The following is a 16761-nucleotide window of genomic DNA, read 5'->3' on the forward strand; positions in this document are numbered from 1 at the left end:
TTTCACTTGCTAATCATCAAAGGCACCAGTCAGTAGTACCTAACTTTACACTATTCAGAATAGCTTTGTGTACAAGAAGGCATTCAATTTTCGTCACCCACTGCCCATCCAGAGACTGAATGTGAAAAGAAGCTCTGCTGCTGCTGCTAAGTCGCTTCAGTCGTGTCCAACTCTGTGCGACCCCATAGACGGCAGCCCACCAGGCTCCCCCGTCCCTGGGATTCTCCAGGCAAGAACACGGGAGTGGGTTGCCATTTCCTTCTCCAGTGCATAGAAAGATGCAAATAAATGAGTTAATGATTTATAAATATGACAGAGGGTTGATAATCTTAACATGCAAAGAGCTTTTACAAATCAATTTGTTAAAGAGACAATAGAAAAATGGGAAATTTATACAAAGTGACAAATGGATAGCTGAGCACTGTAGAAAATATTCACATTATTAATGGCCAGTGAAGTCGAAATAAAGCAGCACCGCGATATCATGTTTCCTGTCTCCCGTTGGTAAAGTTGTAAAAGCTCACTGATGTCAGTGTCACACACTTTTGGTGGGAGTGTTTCCTGGTGAACGTTTAAGGAGCACAGTTAGCAATTTTTATTAAAATGTTTTAAAGTAAATATCATTTGATTTATACATTTATATTTGGAAATCTAAGTGAATAATTTAGAAAAGCATGTGTGTGTGTGTAAGAAGATTTATCAGCCTTGTTTGCAGTGTCAAAAAAGAAAAAACCCTCAATGGCCCAAAACAGGGAATTGCTTAAAGTACAGTTTAACATCTCATAGCCTTCGAAAGTATTTGGATTTAGAACTAGATTACCTCTAATGATTATTGAAAGAATTTATGCTGTATTAGGGAGGAAAAAATAGTTTATAGAAGAGCACAAAGAATATGTTGCTCTTTAATGTATATACAGTGTATATGTGAATGAGAAAAGCCTGAAATAGTATACCCTAAATGATAGTCATATATGTTTCTGAGTGGAGAGAGTTGGAAAGATTTTATATATTCATTTTGTCTTTTCATTTCCTTGACTGTTCTAACTTGTTTGGAATGATGAACATCACTGTTTTATATGCAAAAAAGTGAAGAGAAAGCCATGAGGCACTGACCAGAAAATGATTTAATCCATTCTTATCATCTCAAAAAAGTTATGCCAAGCAAATATTTTCTCTCGCTTGGGTAACAAGAGCCAAGTAACAGACTTATTTAGTTCAAGGGTGTTACCTGCTACACTTAGTAAAATGCCTAGCACAGCCACGCTGATAATCAGCATTAAATCAGCCAATAAATAGACTGAAGGAAAAGGAAAATGAGGAGAGAAAATTCAGTTTGACAGTGATACTGAAATTTTAAAAAATTGAATTTAAAACTACATCTACAGGTAAAGAATTGCTATTGAACATCATATATAATTAATCTTTGCAGTTTATCTAATTATGTGGTTCCTTAGGCACATTAGCAGGGTGATTTACCCAAACTTTATAAATATCCAGTAGGTAATATTAATATTATTAATGGGACTTTTGCAAGAGGGATTGAGTTGTATATTAGAGTATTTGTTCTTTCATAAATTATTTTTTAACTAATTTAGGTACATAGTTAAAAATTCAACAGTATTGAGCCATCGTGAATAATGGCAGTCCCTCATCTCACTCCACCCCATTTCCATATCCAGAAGCAGCTACTCTTTTCTTTTTTTTTTTTTGCCTGTACCCCATGGCATGTGGGGTTTTAGTTCCCCAACCAGGGATTGAACCTATGCCCCCACAGTGGAAGTACAGAGTCTTAACCACTGGACCACCAGGAAAATCCCGGGGGACGCAGCTACTCTTGATGCTTTGAGGTGTTTTTTGGTGGTTAAGTCCATGTTACTAAAGAATATACCATTTTTTCTTAATTTTAGATGTTATCTACTGATGTCTTACAATGTGAGGATCCATCTTTCTTGCAGTTTGTCTACTTATTTTTTCCTCCATTCTTCCAATATAGTTATATGACTTTTTAAAATGCATTCATACATATACAAGTCATACATACAAATATATACTGTTAACTGTGGGACCATAGATTGTAATAGAATTATAGTTATTCTCCTGTACAGCGCTCTATTTTTTTTCCCTTCACTAGAGCAGGTTCTTACAGTCCTAAGGCTCAGGACAGGAAAGCAAATTTTCTGAGTCCTTACATACCTAAACATGTCCCCTCTGCATTCATATTTATTTGATAGTTTGGGGATTTTTTTAAGTGAAAGTCACACAAAGTGATGTCCTCTCTAAATGCTATCGTAAGTAAATTGCTTAACAAAATAACTATGACAAGGTCTGGTTTGGTTTTTGGTTGGTGATGCCAGACTTTAATAACAGCTTTAATCTTATTTGTTCTTCATCAAAAAAAATAACAACACGATAGGATAGTCAGCCTACTTGAAAGTAGATTTGTTCTTGCACAGGTGTGAATGAAGAGGCCTGTGTCTCATCGTGAGCATTTTTATACTCAGTGCATATGACATTTGGAATTTGTATTCAGAGGACCTGTTTGCTATTTTTGGCATGCCTTCTAACCTTCTAAATGCAAAAAGCAGCTCCAGCGCCCGCAGCTGACGGCCAGCCCGTCTGTCGGCTGCAGTTACTCCCCATCCGTTACCCACTGTTGCTTCTGACTCTGTTTCAGTGAATGGCTCCTGCACTGTGTTCCGCCCTCGCTGCTTGTAATCTCCCCAGCCTGGGTCAGAGTACAACAGATATTTGGGTTTTGTGCTGTTGTATATTCTTTTCCAGTCTAGCATAGTGATATTGTGATGGTGTTCTTTTTCCTGTTACTCATAGGTGAGATTGATGAAACTTTTTTCAGCTGTTTTGGTAACATCATAATACTCATTTGTTGACTGTCACGGGAACCATAAACTTACATCAATATCATCAATATAGGTTAAAACATTTTGCAACTCCTCCCATAGCATTACCTTTAGAGTTAGCTTAAAGGCCGTATTTTAAGTCTTGCTATTATCTTCTAGCCTCTTATCTCTAACGAGTCGATGTTTAACTCAGTATGAACACCTGCGTTCTGTAGCATTTTTGTAACTCCAAATAGTGTGTTTATTTCCAAAAAGAGAATCCATTCTGCAAAAATGAAAATCTATATCACGTCTAAAATCATACGATGCAGATCTCATATCTCCCTGATAGCATTCCAGAGCATTTACTTTGAAAGGAAAATAATTGTTTAAATATCTAAATTATTATAAGGTGAGCCTTTTCCAGAAAATCTCTTTACCTTATGGCTGTACCTCTTACTGCTTCTTGTGCTTCATTTTTATACTCCAGTTCCTCATGACATCATCTCTGACTCTACATAAATCATTCCTTTGTTGGCCTGTCACCCCGTGCTTACTGAAACATGTCTACCTAACACGGCAGAAGAAGGCAGCTTTCGGGTTTCTTCTTAAACCAAAGCATCACGTTTCTCTCAGAAGAGGTACACGTTGAGTATGAAATGAACCGGAAAGATGATGTCTCCCATTGTAAAAGCCCAGGGTTTTACAAATGAAAGGGACTTGAAATGGTTGCTAATGATAATGGCGTAGCTCTCTGGTCTAGGAAGGGGCAGGAACTGCTGGAGGCCTCTGGAGGACAGAGACAAGGAGAATTCCTGATTGAGTTTTCTTACCACATCACTTGATAGCATTTGCTTGACTTCAGCCTGAAGTACAGGCATATGATCCTGAAACTGTGTTGATTACCTCTAAGGCCCTCAGTTGTTTTGCGTTTAGGTACCTGGTACATCTGAAACGCTTTCAGAGTTTAGAGGTCAGACGGTGGGGTTGAAAGAATGCATGTTTGGGAGTCAGAAAATCTGGAGTATAATCTTGTCTTCACTTTAGGCTAAATTTCCCCACCTGTAGAATGGATTTAGTAATAACAGAGATAAAAAGTAACAAGTAGAAACAATGCATGTAAAGATTCAAAAGATTTAAGGACTGGTTTGACACATGGTGGGTGCTTAAAAATGTTAGGCTGTTTCCTCTCTGCCTTCTTTATTATTTAATAAGGTTTGCCTGATTGTGTGTGTGTGAGCGTATGTGTGTTCTGCACATCTCTGTCTTATATGCTACATTAAAATGAAAAATAATCAAAAGCTAAATTTCTGGTCTCAAATATTTTAAATTCTGGTTGGACCATAACATAAGTGCAGGTACTGCAAGTGCGTTTACAAAGTAGATTTTATTAAATGAACTGATACCTTTGTACATAAAAGATTAAAGTAAAAAATGATTGCAGTTTTTAGGAAGTATGGAGGGAAGTAAGTTAGGAGCTTCATTCCAGACCTTCCCCAGAAGAGCCCCAAGACATATTTTTGGATTTCCTTAACTGTGTTTGACAGTATTTAATCAGTCAGTTGGATGGTTCTTTGTCCCTTAAAGATGGCTGGCCGTTATTATCCTGATAGTAGAGACTATGGGCTGGTTAAGGTTATGTGTGTTTAATCTTTGTAGGCAAATGCTATGGAACATCTTTATCTGTCACATTCAGGTTCCATAAAACCCCTTTTGAAGGTTGCATATTGCAAAAAGTAGAGCTTGAAAGTAGGTCACAGTCCTAAGAGACACACTGGAATCAACATCTGAAATTGAAAAGCTATTCTCCATCCGTATTAAGTTTTTAGGTTACCACTAAGAAAAAAAGCATACTAAAATTAGATGAAATAAAGGAAAACCGACTCATTCAAAATGTAAAGAACTGTAGAATTTACGCTAAAAAGTTTTCTTTTGTCTTTTCTTCCTTCTATCATTATGTCTAAAAATTGCAGTTAATCTGGGTAGCAACCCTCAGAGCTCTGAGAGCTGGTCTGCTTTGCCATGCTGTTGTTTCTTCAGAGTCCTGGAAGTTGGGCCTTTTCTCTGTTCCAGAAACTCATTGCCAAGTAAGGATCTTTAAAAGTCAGTTACTGTGGACTTAAATATTTCAGAACAGAATCAACTCTTTGGTTTGATTTTTCAGAGGTCATTCTTTCATAGGTAGTTGCATCAGCTTTTTCTATAAATCAGTGTGTAAGCAGTGGGTTTTCTTAATTCAGTCTTGTCCAGAAAGCTACCAAAGCGTGACAAGAGAATATTTTTCCATAAGAAGAACAGAGTGAATTACCAATAGGTACTCTTTTTATGGGAGAAGTTTGGAAACAAAGGTTAATAAATTTTCAGTTTTGAGAAGGAGATTCTTTACAAAACATTTAAACAAGTACCTGTGAAATTTTCTCAGAAATATAGTACCTGCAAACCTATTTGTTTAAATATTTTCTGGATAGTTATTGTCTTTTTCTTTGGCTGATAATGGCAAATAGAAAGATGAGAATTTTTCTTGCAAGCATAAAGCTATAGTATTAATATATTTATGTTATCTTCTTATATGTTGTCCATGGTTTGCTTCATATACTTAAATTGTGAATATAATTTGGGTCTTAAATTCCAGATCGGTCATAGACACTTGTGCTTTCCTGTGTCCTAGACCAGGTGGTTCCTTTCCACAGAGTGGTAATATTCAGGCTCTAGAATCCTGATTCTGTCACTCAGTGACTGGGCCATTAGAACAGATTATTTAACTGCACCAGGTATGAGTTTTCTGTGGGTAGATGGCAGTGAATGCTGGCTACCCCACTGCGTTACCATGATGATGATACATGTATGATACTGACTTTGGCTAGCTCACAGTAAATGTGCAATAAATGGCAGCCACCATCACTGAGGTGGTTATTGTGGGTGTCCTTTGAAGGACTAGTTTGCATTTTCTAGGTTATGAATATTTTGTAGGGTAGGAACCATGGACCTTGGTTTCAGATATTTACAAGGAATGGTTTCTTTCATTTAGGGATTTTCAAACTAGTATGTAGGTTTCATTAAAATAGCAATTCCTCGATAAACCATAATGGAAAAGAATATTTTAGAGAGGAATATAAGATTTCCCTAGTGGTCCGGTAGTTAAGACTCCATGCTTCCACTGCAGGGGGCATGAGTTCGATTCCTGGTTGGGGAAGTTCTGCATGCTCTGAGTGTGGCCAAGAAAAAATAATAAAAATGAATAAAAATGTCTATATGTGTATAACTGAGTCACTTTGCTGCACAGCAGAGATTGGCACAACACTGTGTAAATCAGCTATACTTCAGTAAATAAATAGCATTTTTGGGGGGAAAAAAATTCCTCTAAGAGTTTTCTTCAGTGTGATTTTGGTGATAGAAATCTCGTTTGGCAATTAAGCACTAAATATGCTAGTCAGAACTCTGACTAGCCTGGCTAGCCTGAACTCTGACATGCTGTCAGCAACTGCTGAAAGAATATTTTGTAAAAATTAGCACTATCATTATTACTCGAACTTCATGAAATTTTGAATCTTTCTCTATAGCTAATCACTGTAGTTATAGATATCACAGAGTGTGTGAGCTCAGATGCTCAGTCATGTCGACTCTTTTGCAACCCCATGCACTGTAGCCTGGCAGGCTCCTCTGTCCATGAGATTCTGCAGGCAAGAATACTGGAGTGGGTTGCCATTTCCTTCTCCAGGGGATCTTTCCAACCCAGGGTTTGAACCTGGTCTCCTGCGTTGGCAGACAAGATTATTTACTACTAGCGCCACCTGGGAAGCTCAAGATATCACAGAGGAAATAATAATGAATGAGACCCTTTTCTTCTAATATATTGCACATTAGTATATTCTGATATACTGTGTACTAATCAGTGTACAATCAGCCGTCCAATTTTGTGCAGGTAAATAAGAAATGATGAACCAGGATTATTTCCTTTCTTCTTGGAATCAAAGTGACAACCTAACTTAGACTTTCAATTAAGCTCTCCAGCTTCCTACCTGTGTTCTTGTATTGGTTTCTTAGGTAGGAACATTTTCTCTGCATGGACAGAAACAGTTGATAAACTCAACTCCAACAGAGAAATAAATTACATGCCAGCTATAATGAGACATCAACGTCTAGTAAATTTTCTTTTTGCTTGGGGAAAAAAAACGGCAGTGTGAAGTAAGAGTCAATAATTATTTATTGTTAATTCCCTAATGTTGGCTTCTGATGTGCATGTAAATTGTGATGTGACTAAATTGGACAGAATTATCAGTTATTTAACATATGCACTCTCATGCACGTGGATGAAAGTGACTGATATTCTAGCAGGGATCCTTTGTGTTCCATTGAAGCATGTGGGTATCCATCCTGCAGTCTGGTACAAATGTATTGCTCACTGAATTTAATGAAAATTACCTTGATTCACAGCAAGCCAGGCACTCAGTTCAAGGAATCATCACTATATTCTCAGATGTGTTAAACTCCATTTCCATGTTTCCACCTTTTGCGGGGAGCTTGTACTTTCTAGTTATGGATTCTTGTGGGAGATCCAAGGCCTGCTTCTGTTTCGTCTCAGAGAATAATACAATGACTACTATGTACTACTTGCTTTGTTTCATGGATATTTCTTCATTAGCTTTCTTTTTGCACATTATTTCATGCTCTGGGGATAAGAGGTAGACCACACTTGTAAATAATTATACCCTTTTTCTAAGATACCTTGAGGAGAATGCTATATAGAATTTTATTTTCACATATATAATTCCTTTCAGTAATTACTCTCAGAAAAATTGAGTGTCTTTGTTGAATGAATACCGTGTCTAAAAACAAGAAGAATACAATTAAATCAATGAGGAGATGGGAAATACTTAGGTAGGTACAGAACTATAGGCTGTACTTCAGATCTAAGATCATTTCTGCATCTGAATCAGAAACCATGAACATTTGATACAAAAACACAAGTAGGCCAGTAAAGTCTTGGTTGTGTTTTTGCCAAACCCTGTTAAATTTTCCTGGAATTATGTCTCCCAGCCATCTTTTAATCTCTAGGTCACTGCCATCTCCAAAGTCCAGTCTCTTTCACTGGCTTATTTTTAATGTTTTCTAGTAAAGAGTTCACATTAATCTAGACTAAATATTGCTTTATCATTCACTGTCACAGAAAATCTCCAAAGTGGCCTCTTCTTCACCATCATTACTAAACAATTCCGTCAGTCCAATATTTTCTTGATTCAGCTCCTCTCCTGCTCTCCAACCTTATTTTCTTTACTCTGAAGACAAACCCCTTCGAGTCAGCTCACCCTGTTCCCAGTATGGTTATGTCACATCCCACTTGCCTAAAAGATGATCAGATTTTGCCATAAGCCTCAATTTTGAAATGCTCCTTATTCTTTAAAGATCAGAATCGAGGACTGATTGCTTTTCTGATTATTCCAACTCTCGTTGCTAATCCTATCCTCTTAAGTTCTCTCGCACACCTTGCATCCATTTAGCATTTAATTATTGTATTTAATTTAACTTATGGATAATGTGTCTTACCGTCAGTGGCATTTCCCTATTTGTTCTTACCACTAGGAAGCTTGGGGCTGATCTTTAGTCGTTGCTGAGAATCTTTGTTATCCATTCCTGCATACTAACTTTCCTACAGCATTCTCTTCACTCTGCTCCTTCTCTTTTGAAATGATTTCTTCTCATTTTTTAATCTTCTTATATAGTCTGTCTTCTTGTAAGCCATCGTAAACCCTTGTTGTTTAGTGGCTAAGTCGTGTCTGATTCTTTTGCAGCTTCATGCTTTTGCAACCCACCAGGCTCCTCTCTGTCCATGAGATTTTCCAGGCAGAAATACTGGAGTGAGTTGCCGTTTCCTCCTCCAAAGCCTTGTGGGGAGAGGTTATCTTACGCGGGTGCTAAGCAGCCTTGCCTAGTCCTGACTGTTCTTCACCCAGAACATTTCTCAGGCTTGTGTTTATGGCAAGGAACCTTGAGGGATGAAATATCAAGCAGGAGCAGGCTTGCTCATGGGTTACTGAAAGCAGTGGCTTCCGCAGCTCAGTGTTCCTCAACGGTGATGCTCACCCACTGTGTGCTCAGCGTCCATCCGAGCCCCTGGGACTTGGGAGCCGAGGGAACCAGCACATATACCGATGCTCATGCTGCTTGCTGAGCTGAGCCGTGAAGTATTTTGCCTCTGACCCGGGAGTCTCGTGTCTTTACCAGTGCTCTTGACAGCAATAGGCTAACTTACGAGGTACTCATCCACATAAAACAAAATCCTAGACCAAACCATGCTTTATAGAAACATAGAAACTATTCCATCCATTCATATAAAGGATGTGTTTTGAGGCTTTAAGACCAACCCACTGTGCTTAGCACTGTCCTAAACATGTTGATCGTGTAATTAGATGTAAGGAAATATACCAACTATGCTTGGCAGAACTTACCTTTCATAAAATCATGGCAGCCGTTAACAATGATTCAATTGGTCATTTTGTAGAATTACATTGAGAATCCTCAAGCTATTAAAATGGCTTGACTTTTCTGCTTCAACTAAAAAAATGAGTAGAGAATACGTTTCACTTCAGCTTTCCTGTGGGGAGGTTTCTGAAGAGCACTTCTGTATAGAATTAGCAGTTTTATTTAGCTGTCTACCTCAGCTCTGTGCTCTGCCTCATTTTATCCTCTTTCTTCTTTTTTCCTTCCTTTAATTTTTATTCTTGTTGAGAACGCAGCACCTCTGTGTGGACCAGAAGCAGTAACATATGTTTCTAAATTGTTAAGAGCTTTTTTTTAACTCCAGCCTTAAGAGATAAAAGGAAATTATGAGCTTAGGAATCAATGACATATGACCACTGAAGTATTGGGGTAGAAAAAAGTTAATATTTATTGATCAGTTAGCAAGTGTCAGGTCCTTTGAAACTGCTTTACATGCATTATATCATTAAATCTCCCAATTATCTAAGAGTTAAGTATTATTGAGGGAGAAACTAGACTATTAGAAAAGGAGACTAAATAGCATTAGGGAACCAGCCCAAGTGCCTGGCAAAACATGACTCCTACCCAGACGGGTCAGCCATTTACACCAAAGGCACTTATCCATGAACTCACATGTCCAGGGATAGTTAAAGGAAGGTACGGAGAGATGGCTGTGTGCGCATCAGAACCTATTTTCCATCCTCCAGGGAAGAAGACTACATTTCCCAGCCCTCCTCCACCCCCTTGCATCTAGGCATGAACCCATGGGTAGTTCTCTCTCTACAGTGGAATGTGAGCAGAGATGATAGACCAGCCACAAGTGTGCCTCCCGCAGGATCTCTCTCCATCTACTTGCTAAAAGCAAAGGACTTCAAGGATCATCGCAAGGAGTGGAAGGAGTCCAGGTGTCTGAGACATCATGCAGAAGACACCCCCCTGAGCACCAGCAGTGGGCTGATACTAGAACGAAAAAGAAAAGCTTTTATTATGTGACAGCACTAATATTTCAAGTTTATCTTACTACAGCAGCTCCCATTACCTTACTAATTTGGGTGGAAATGACCAGAATATCACCTTTCAGTTCAGTTCAGTCGCTCAGTCATGTCCGACTCTTTGTGACCCCATGAATCGCAGCACGCCAGGCCTCCCTGTCCATCACCAACTCCCAGAGTTCACTCAAACTCATGTCCATCGAGTCAGTGATGCCATCCAGCCATCTCATCCTCTGTCATCCCCTTCCCCTCCTGCCCCCAATCCCTCCCAGCATCAGGGTCTTTTCCAATGAGTCAACTCTTTGCATGAGGTAGCCAAAGTACTGGAATTTCAGCTTCAGCATCATTCCTTCCAAAGAACACCCAGGACTGATGTCCTTTAGGATGAACTGATTGGACCTCCTTGCAGTCCAAGGGACCCTCGAGTCTTCTCCAACACCACAGTTCAAAAGCATCAATTCTTCCGCACTCAGCTTTCTTCACAGGCCAACTCTCACATCCATACATGACCACTGGAAAAACCATAGCCTTGACTAGACGGACCTCCGTTGGCAAAGTAATGCCTCTGCTTTTGAATATGCTATCTAGGTTGGTCATAAATTTCCTTCCAAGGAGTAAGCGTCTTTTAATTTCATGGCTGCAATCACCATTTGCAGTGATTTTGGAGCCCATAAAAATAAAGTCTGACACTGTTTCCACTGTTTCCCCATCTATTTCCCATGAAGTGATGGGACCAGATGCCATGATCTTCGTTTTCTGAATGTTGAGCTTTAAGCCAACTTTTTCACTCTCCTCTTTCACTTTCATCAAGAGGCTCTTTAGTTCTTCTTCACTTTCTGCCATAAGGGTGGTGTCATCTGCATATCTGAAGTTATTGATATTTCTCCTGGCAATCTTGATTCCAGCTTGTGCCTCTTCCAGCCCAGCGTTTCTCATGATGTACTCTGCATATAAGTTAAATAAGCAGGGTGACAATATACAGCCTTGATGTACTCCTTTTCCTATTTGGAACCAGTCTGTTGTTCCATGTCCAGTTCTAACTGTTGCTTCCTGACCTGCATATAGGTTTCTCAGGAGGCAGGTCAGGTGGTCTGGGATTCCCATCTCTTTCAGAATTTTCCAGTTTATTGTGATCCACACAAGTCAGAGGCTTTGGCATAGTCAATAAAGCAGAAATAGATGATTTTCTGGAACTCTCTTGCTTTTTCCATGATCCAGCGGATGTTGGCAATTTGATCTCTGGTTCCTCTGCCTTTCCTAAAACCAGCTTGAACATCTGAAAGTTCACGGTTCACGTATTGCTGAAGCCTGGCTTGGAGAATTTGAGCATTACTTTACTAGCATGTGAGATGAGTGCAGTTGTGTGGTAGTATATCACCTTTAAGAGCACTCAGATATGTTTAAATATTTGATTAAACCATGATGGCATTATTTGGGGGAGTGGGCTTCTAAAATATTTTATTATTACCTTGCAAATGTGAAAGAGCAGATATTGTTATTAATGTTACCCTTATAAAAAGAAAAAGCTCTGAAAATATGAATATGTTAGGAGTGGTGTAATAGTTGGTTATCACCTGGTGAGTGAACTGCTCTTTTTAACTGGGCAAGTAGGGGACTTCCCTGGGGGTCGAGTGGCTACAGCTCCATGCTCCCAGTGCAGGGGGCCTGGGTTCAGTCCCTGGTCAGGGAACTAGATCCCACATGCTGCAACTAAGACCTGGTACAGTCAAACAAATAAAAATAAATATTAATTGGGCAAGTAATTGAATTTCTATGAACCCCAGTTCCCTAGTCGGTAAAATGAAACAATACAACCTCTTTAGGGTTACTCTCACATTTCTTTACTGACAGTGTGCAGTCCTCGAGGACAGAAATAGTGTCCAGTTTATCTGTGTGTCTATATTAGCCCTGTTGTAGCACATAGGGTGTGTCAATATATATTGAATGAATTTCTGATGGAAGAAAACATGATATCCTTTTAGAAAGCACTTTGAGTCAAAAGCCATAAATGTATCTATTCTAGTTGGCCCAGTATTAACATGCAGCATTATTTATGAATAATCCAAGTAAAAGAAGAGATGAGATTGGATAGGGTTGCAGAAGCCGTATTTCAGTCTTTGAAGATAGTCTATGTGTCCAGCTGTAATTGAGTGACTTGGTGAAGTGTGGTGCAGTTTTCCTGCTTTTAAAAGGTAAATAACTCCTGGTGACTATAGTTAATAGTACTGTATTGTGTATTAGAAAGTAGTTCGGAGAGAAAAAAGAGTTGTGACTATGTTTGATGGTGGATGTAACTGGAAAAATGGTAGTGATCATTTTGCAATGTACGTAAACATCAAATCATTACATTGTGCCCTTGAAACTAGCATTAACATTATGTCAATTATACCACAATTAATACAAAATTAATAAGTACATACATAAATAAAAGGTAGCGTAAACCACACTAATATCATGCAAGTTTATGCTAGATAACTAACAGAAACAGAAATGGAACTATATCTTTATGAAAATTATTGAAAAAAGAAATTTCCACTTAGGAAAGTCTTAGAAGGGAACATGCACAGGAAGTGCAAAACGTTTTTGCTACGTTAGTGATAGAACTGTAGAATAACTTTTTTTCCTTTTCAATTGATTTACATGGTGAGATGGGAGAGGAGTCTAGAAAAGAATGTATGGGACTAGCTATTTAAGGCTATTGAATGGCAAAAAGCACCTTTGTACTTCATTCTGTGGGTACCAGGTGGGTATGCATCATGTCACATTATTATATAGATCTGTGATTGAATCTAGTTTTTAGAAAGATGATTTGTGGTGGGAGAATGTGGTAATAGGGAGATGGGTCAGACAGTTTCTGCAACAGTTCAGGTGATGGTCGGGCAAATGTGGATTAACCGTTTCTTTCTCTTTTCTGATGCTTTCACATCCGGGTCCTTGCTTACCCCAGAGAGATGGCTCCTCCCAGGGTTGGCCCGTTTCTGGAGATAAGAAACAACTGGCTCAGGAGGACTTCCCTGGTGGCTCAGATGGTAAAGCATCTGACTACAATGCAGGAGGCCCAGGTTCGATCCCTGGGTTGGGAAGATCCTCTGGAGAAGGAAATGGCAACCCACTGCAGAACTCTTGCCTGGAAAATTTCATGGATGGAGGAGCATGGTAGGCTACAGTCCATGGGGTCGCAAAGAGTCAGACACTACTGAGCGACTTCACTTTCACTTTCAGGAGGATGTTCTTTCAGATGCAAACCAACCAATCCAGAGCCTCTCTGGGTCATTATCCACAAGCCCTAATCACCCCCAGGCCAGACCCCATACAGTTAGGGACAAGCCCTGTACCAGGAGCCTACCGCAGTTATTCAAACTAGACAGTCAGAAGTCTGTTTGCCTGCTTCGCCCCCTCCTTCCTGCAGAACCCACAGGAGACGCCCTCACTCACAGCTCTCCCGCCTCCTGACCCACCCGATGCTTCCTTGGGGGGATGAGGAGAGGGCCCTGCATGGTGCGGCCGCCCCCTCCTCCTGGGAACTGGGATCTGTTGGCCTTACCATAAGTCAGCTTTTCTGTTAGTATTCTGTATTTTAGAACAAGAAGTTGTGGACCTAAATGAAAGCAGTGAAAGTGAGGACAGAGAAAAAGATGGAGCGATGTTTAGGTGTCAGAATGACAGGGCTTTTAAAAAATGTTCTTTATTTTTAATTGGAGTATAATTGCTTTACAAGGTTGTGTTAGTTTCTGATGTACAGCAGGTGAATCAGCTACGTGTGTGTGTGTGTGTGTGTATATCCTCTCCCTCTTGAGCCTGCCTCCTGCTCCCCCAGTCTCACCCAGCTAGATCATCACAGAGCCCCGAGCCGGACTCCTGTGCTGCACTGCAGCTTCCCACTAGCTGTCTAGCTGTGTTACACATGGTAGTGTTCCTCTCTCCGTCTCACCCTCTCCTCGCCCCCGTGTCCACAAGTCCATTCTCCATGTCCGTGTGTCTACTTCTGCCCCACAAATAGGTTTGCAGTGATATGGATGAACCTTAAGTCAGTCATACAGAGTGAAGTAAGTCAGAAATAGAAGTATCATATATTAATGCATAGTCGTGGAATCTAGAAAGGCGGTACTGATGAACTATTTGTGGGGCAGAGTTACAGGTTTTGATGGTGACATTATGTGGGGATAAACGGACGCGGGGAGCAGCTGATTACTGACAGATCTCTAGCGTAATAATGCTGTGGAAAGTGATAAACTAGAAGAGGCTTTGAGGGGAAAGAAGCACCTCTGGTTTGGAGCTTGTAGGGTTTCAGTCCAGTTCAGTTCAGTCACTCAGTCATGTCCAGCTTTTTGTGACCCCATGGACTGCAGCATACCAGGCCTCCCTGTCCATCACCAACTTCTGGAGCTTACTCAAACTCATGTCCATCAAGTCGGTGATGCCATCCAACCATCTCATTCTCTATCGTCCCCTTCTCCTCCTGCCTTCAATCTTTCCCAGCATCAGGGTTTTTTCAAATGAATCAGCTCTCTGCATCAGGTGGCCAAAGTATTGGAACTTCAGTATCAGTCCTTCCAATGAATATTCAGGACTGATTTCCCTTAAGATTGACTGGTTGGATCTCTTTGCAGTTCAAGGGACTCTCTCAAGAGTCTTCTCCAACACCACAGTTCAAAAGCATCAATTCTCCAGCACTCAGCTTTCTTTAAGTCCAACTCTCACATCCATACATGACTACTGGAAAAACCATAGCTTTGACTAACGAACCTTTGTTGGTAAAATAATGTCTCTCCTTTTTTTTGGTAGGGTTTAGGGTCCTGAAGGACATCCACATAGAAATATCTAGGAGGCAGTAATAAAGATGTATCCTGAATAGTGGTTTTTTATCTTTTATCACCATGACCCACAGTATCATATATATTTTACATTTGACCCTATACACCCTATACAGAAAATTTCTTTTCTGTAATGTTACAGTTTATTTGTTCTTTTATTATTTTGTTCTTTTAATTTTTACAATGTTGTATTGATGTCTGCCATACAATAGCACGAATTAGTTATACCTCTATCCCCTCCCCCTTAGGCCTCCCTCCCTTCTCCCCATCCCACCACTCTTGGTCATCACAGAGCACCAGACTGGGCTCCCTGTGTCGTACAGCAGCTTCTCACCAGCTGTCCACTTTACACACGATAGTGTACGTATGTTGATGCCACTTCCTCCATTCGTCTCACTCCTCTCTCCCCCACACACAAGTCCCTTCTCTACATCTGCTGAGATGAATACAGTTTATTTCACAGAACAATACCCCTCTCTTTTGTGATGCTCCCTGAGAGTTTCTGTCTCTGCCATCCATTGTAATTGTATATACATTGTATATGTAATTTCTTAAATGTAAATTGGTTTGGAGAGAATTAATGCATATAAGCTTTGCTAAGCCTAGGAATGAGGTTTAATGGAGATTAGGTCTGTTTTCTGAAACGCATGTTATTAATACATATTTTGGATGATTCACCTAGAAGAAATGGTAAATTACTACTGGTTTACAATTCTGTGAGTTTGTGATCTTATCTGTGTTCCAGTAAAAGTCCAATCTAATATTGGTTAAAAAGTTTTCACTAGAAGCTGCTAAATAAATTTGTCCTCATTAAAAAAAAAATTTGTGATTCCACACACAGTTTTAAGAAGCAGTTCTGTAGTGATCACTCTTGCACACTGTGTTAGTCTCCAATTCAGAGGCTCACCGTGGTCGTGCAGGACCAAAATGGTGATTGTTGTTGACTCAAGAAGTAAAGCTTGTGGACGCAAAAATTAACATGATGCTGTTCTGTGTGTGTATCCTCGGTTGCTCATTCGTCTCCCGCTCTTTTGCAATCTGGAAATTTCCTTATAATGTAGGATATCACAGGAATGCTAATCCATTCTAATCACAGATGTCATGCACACTGGGGAGGAGTTGATACAGAGCTTGTGCGTCTACACCAAGGGATGGGAATTTTGAAGATCAAAAGGGATTTTGCAGATGTAACTAAGGTTCCTAATTTAGAAATCCCATGGACAAAGGAGCTTGGTGGGCTTGAGTCCATAGGGTCGCAAGAATCAGATACAACTTAGTGACTATACCACCACAAATTAGTCGTGTATTGTGCTGTGCTTAGTCACTCATTCGTGTCTGACTCTTTGCAACCCCAGGGACTGTAGCCCACCAGGCTCTTCTGTCCATGGAATTTCATAGGCAAGAATACTGGAGTGGGTTGCCATTTCTCCAGGGGATCCTCCCAACCCGGGGATTGAACCCACGTCTTCTGCATTGCGGGCAGACTCTTTATTGACTGAGCCACCAGGAAAGTTCACCTGGGGCCTGTAACTGCAGGGAACTAAGTCATGCCACCAACCTAGATGAGTTGGAATAGACACCTCGATTGAGCTCCTGATGAAAACAGCTGCTTGGTTGACACCTAGATTTCAACCTGATGAG

General features: G+C 40.0%; 1 protein-coding gene and 1 non-coding gene across 16 annotated transcripts in view; both read left to right on the forward strand.

Moving 5' to 3' along the window:
- The window catches only part of TENM3 (teneurin transmembrane protein 3), a 2746241-nt gene that overhangs the window by 2461711 nt on the left and 267769 nt on the right, over positions 1-16761 (forward strand). The window lies entirely within an intron of this gene.
- On the forward strand, positions 13318-13389 carry TRNAC-ACA. The gene has a single exon. It is a non-coding gene; the product is annotated as a tRNA-Cys (tRNA).

This window comes from Bos indicus x Bos taurus, chromosome 27, assembly GCF_003369695.1.
Source record: "Bos indicus x Bos taurus breed Angus x Brahman F1 hybrid chromosome 27, Bos_hybrid_MaternalHap_v2.0, whole genome shotgun sequence".
Classification (NCBI taxonomy): Eukaryota; Metazoa; Chordata; class Mammalia; order Artiodactyla; family Bovidae; genus Bos; species Bos indicus x Bos taurus.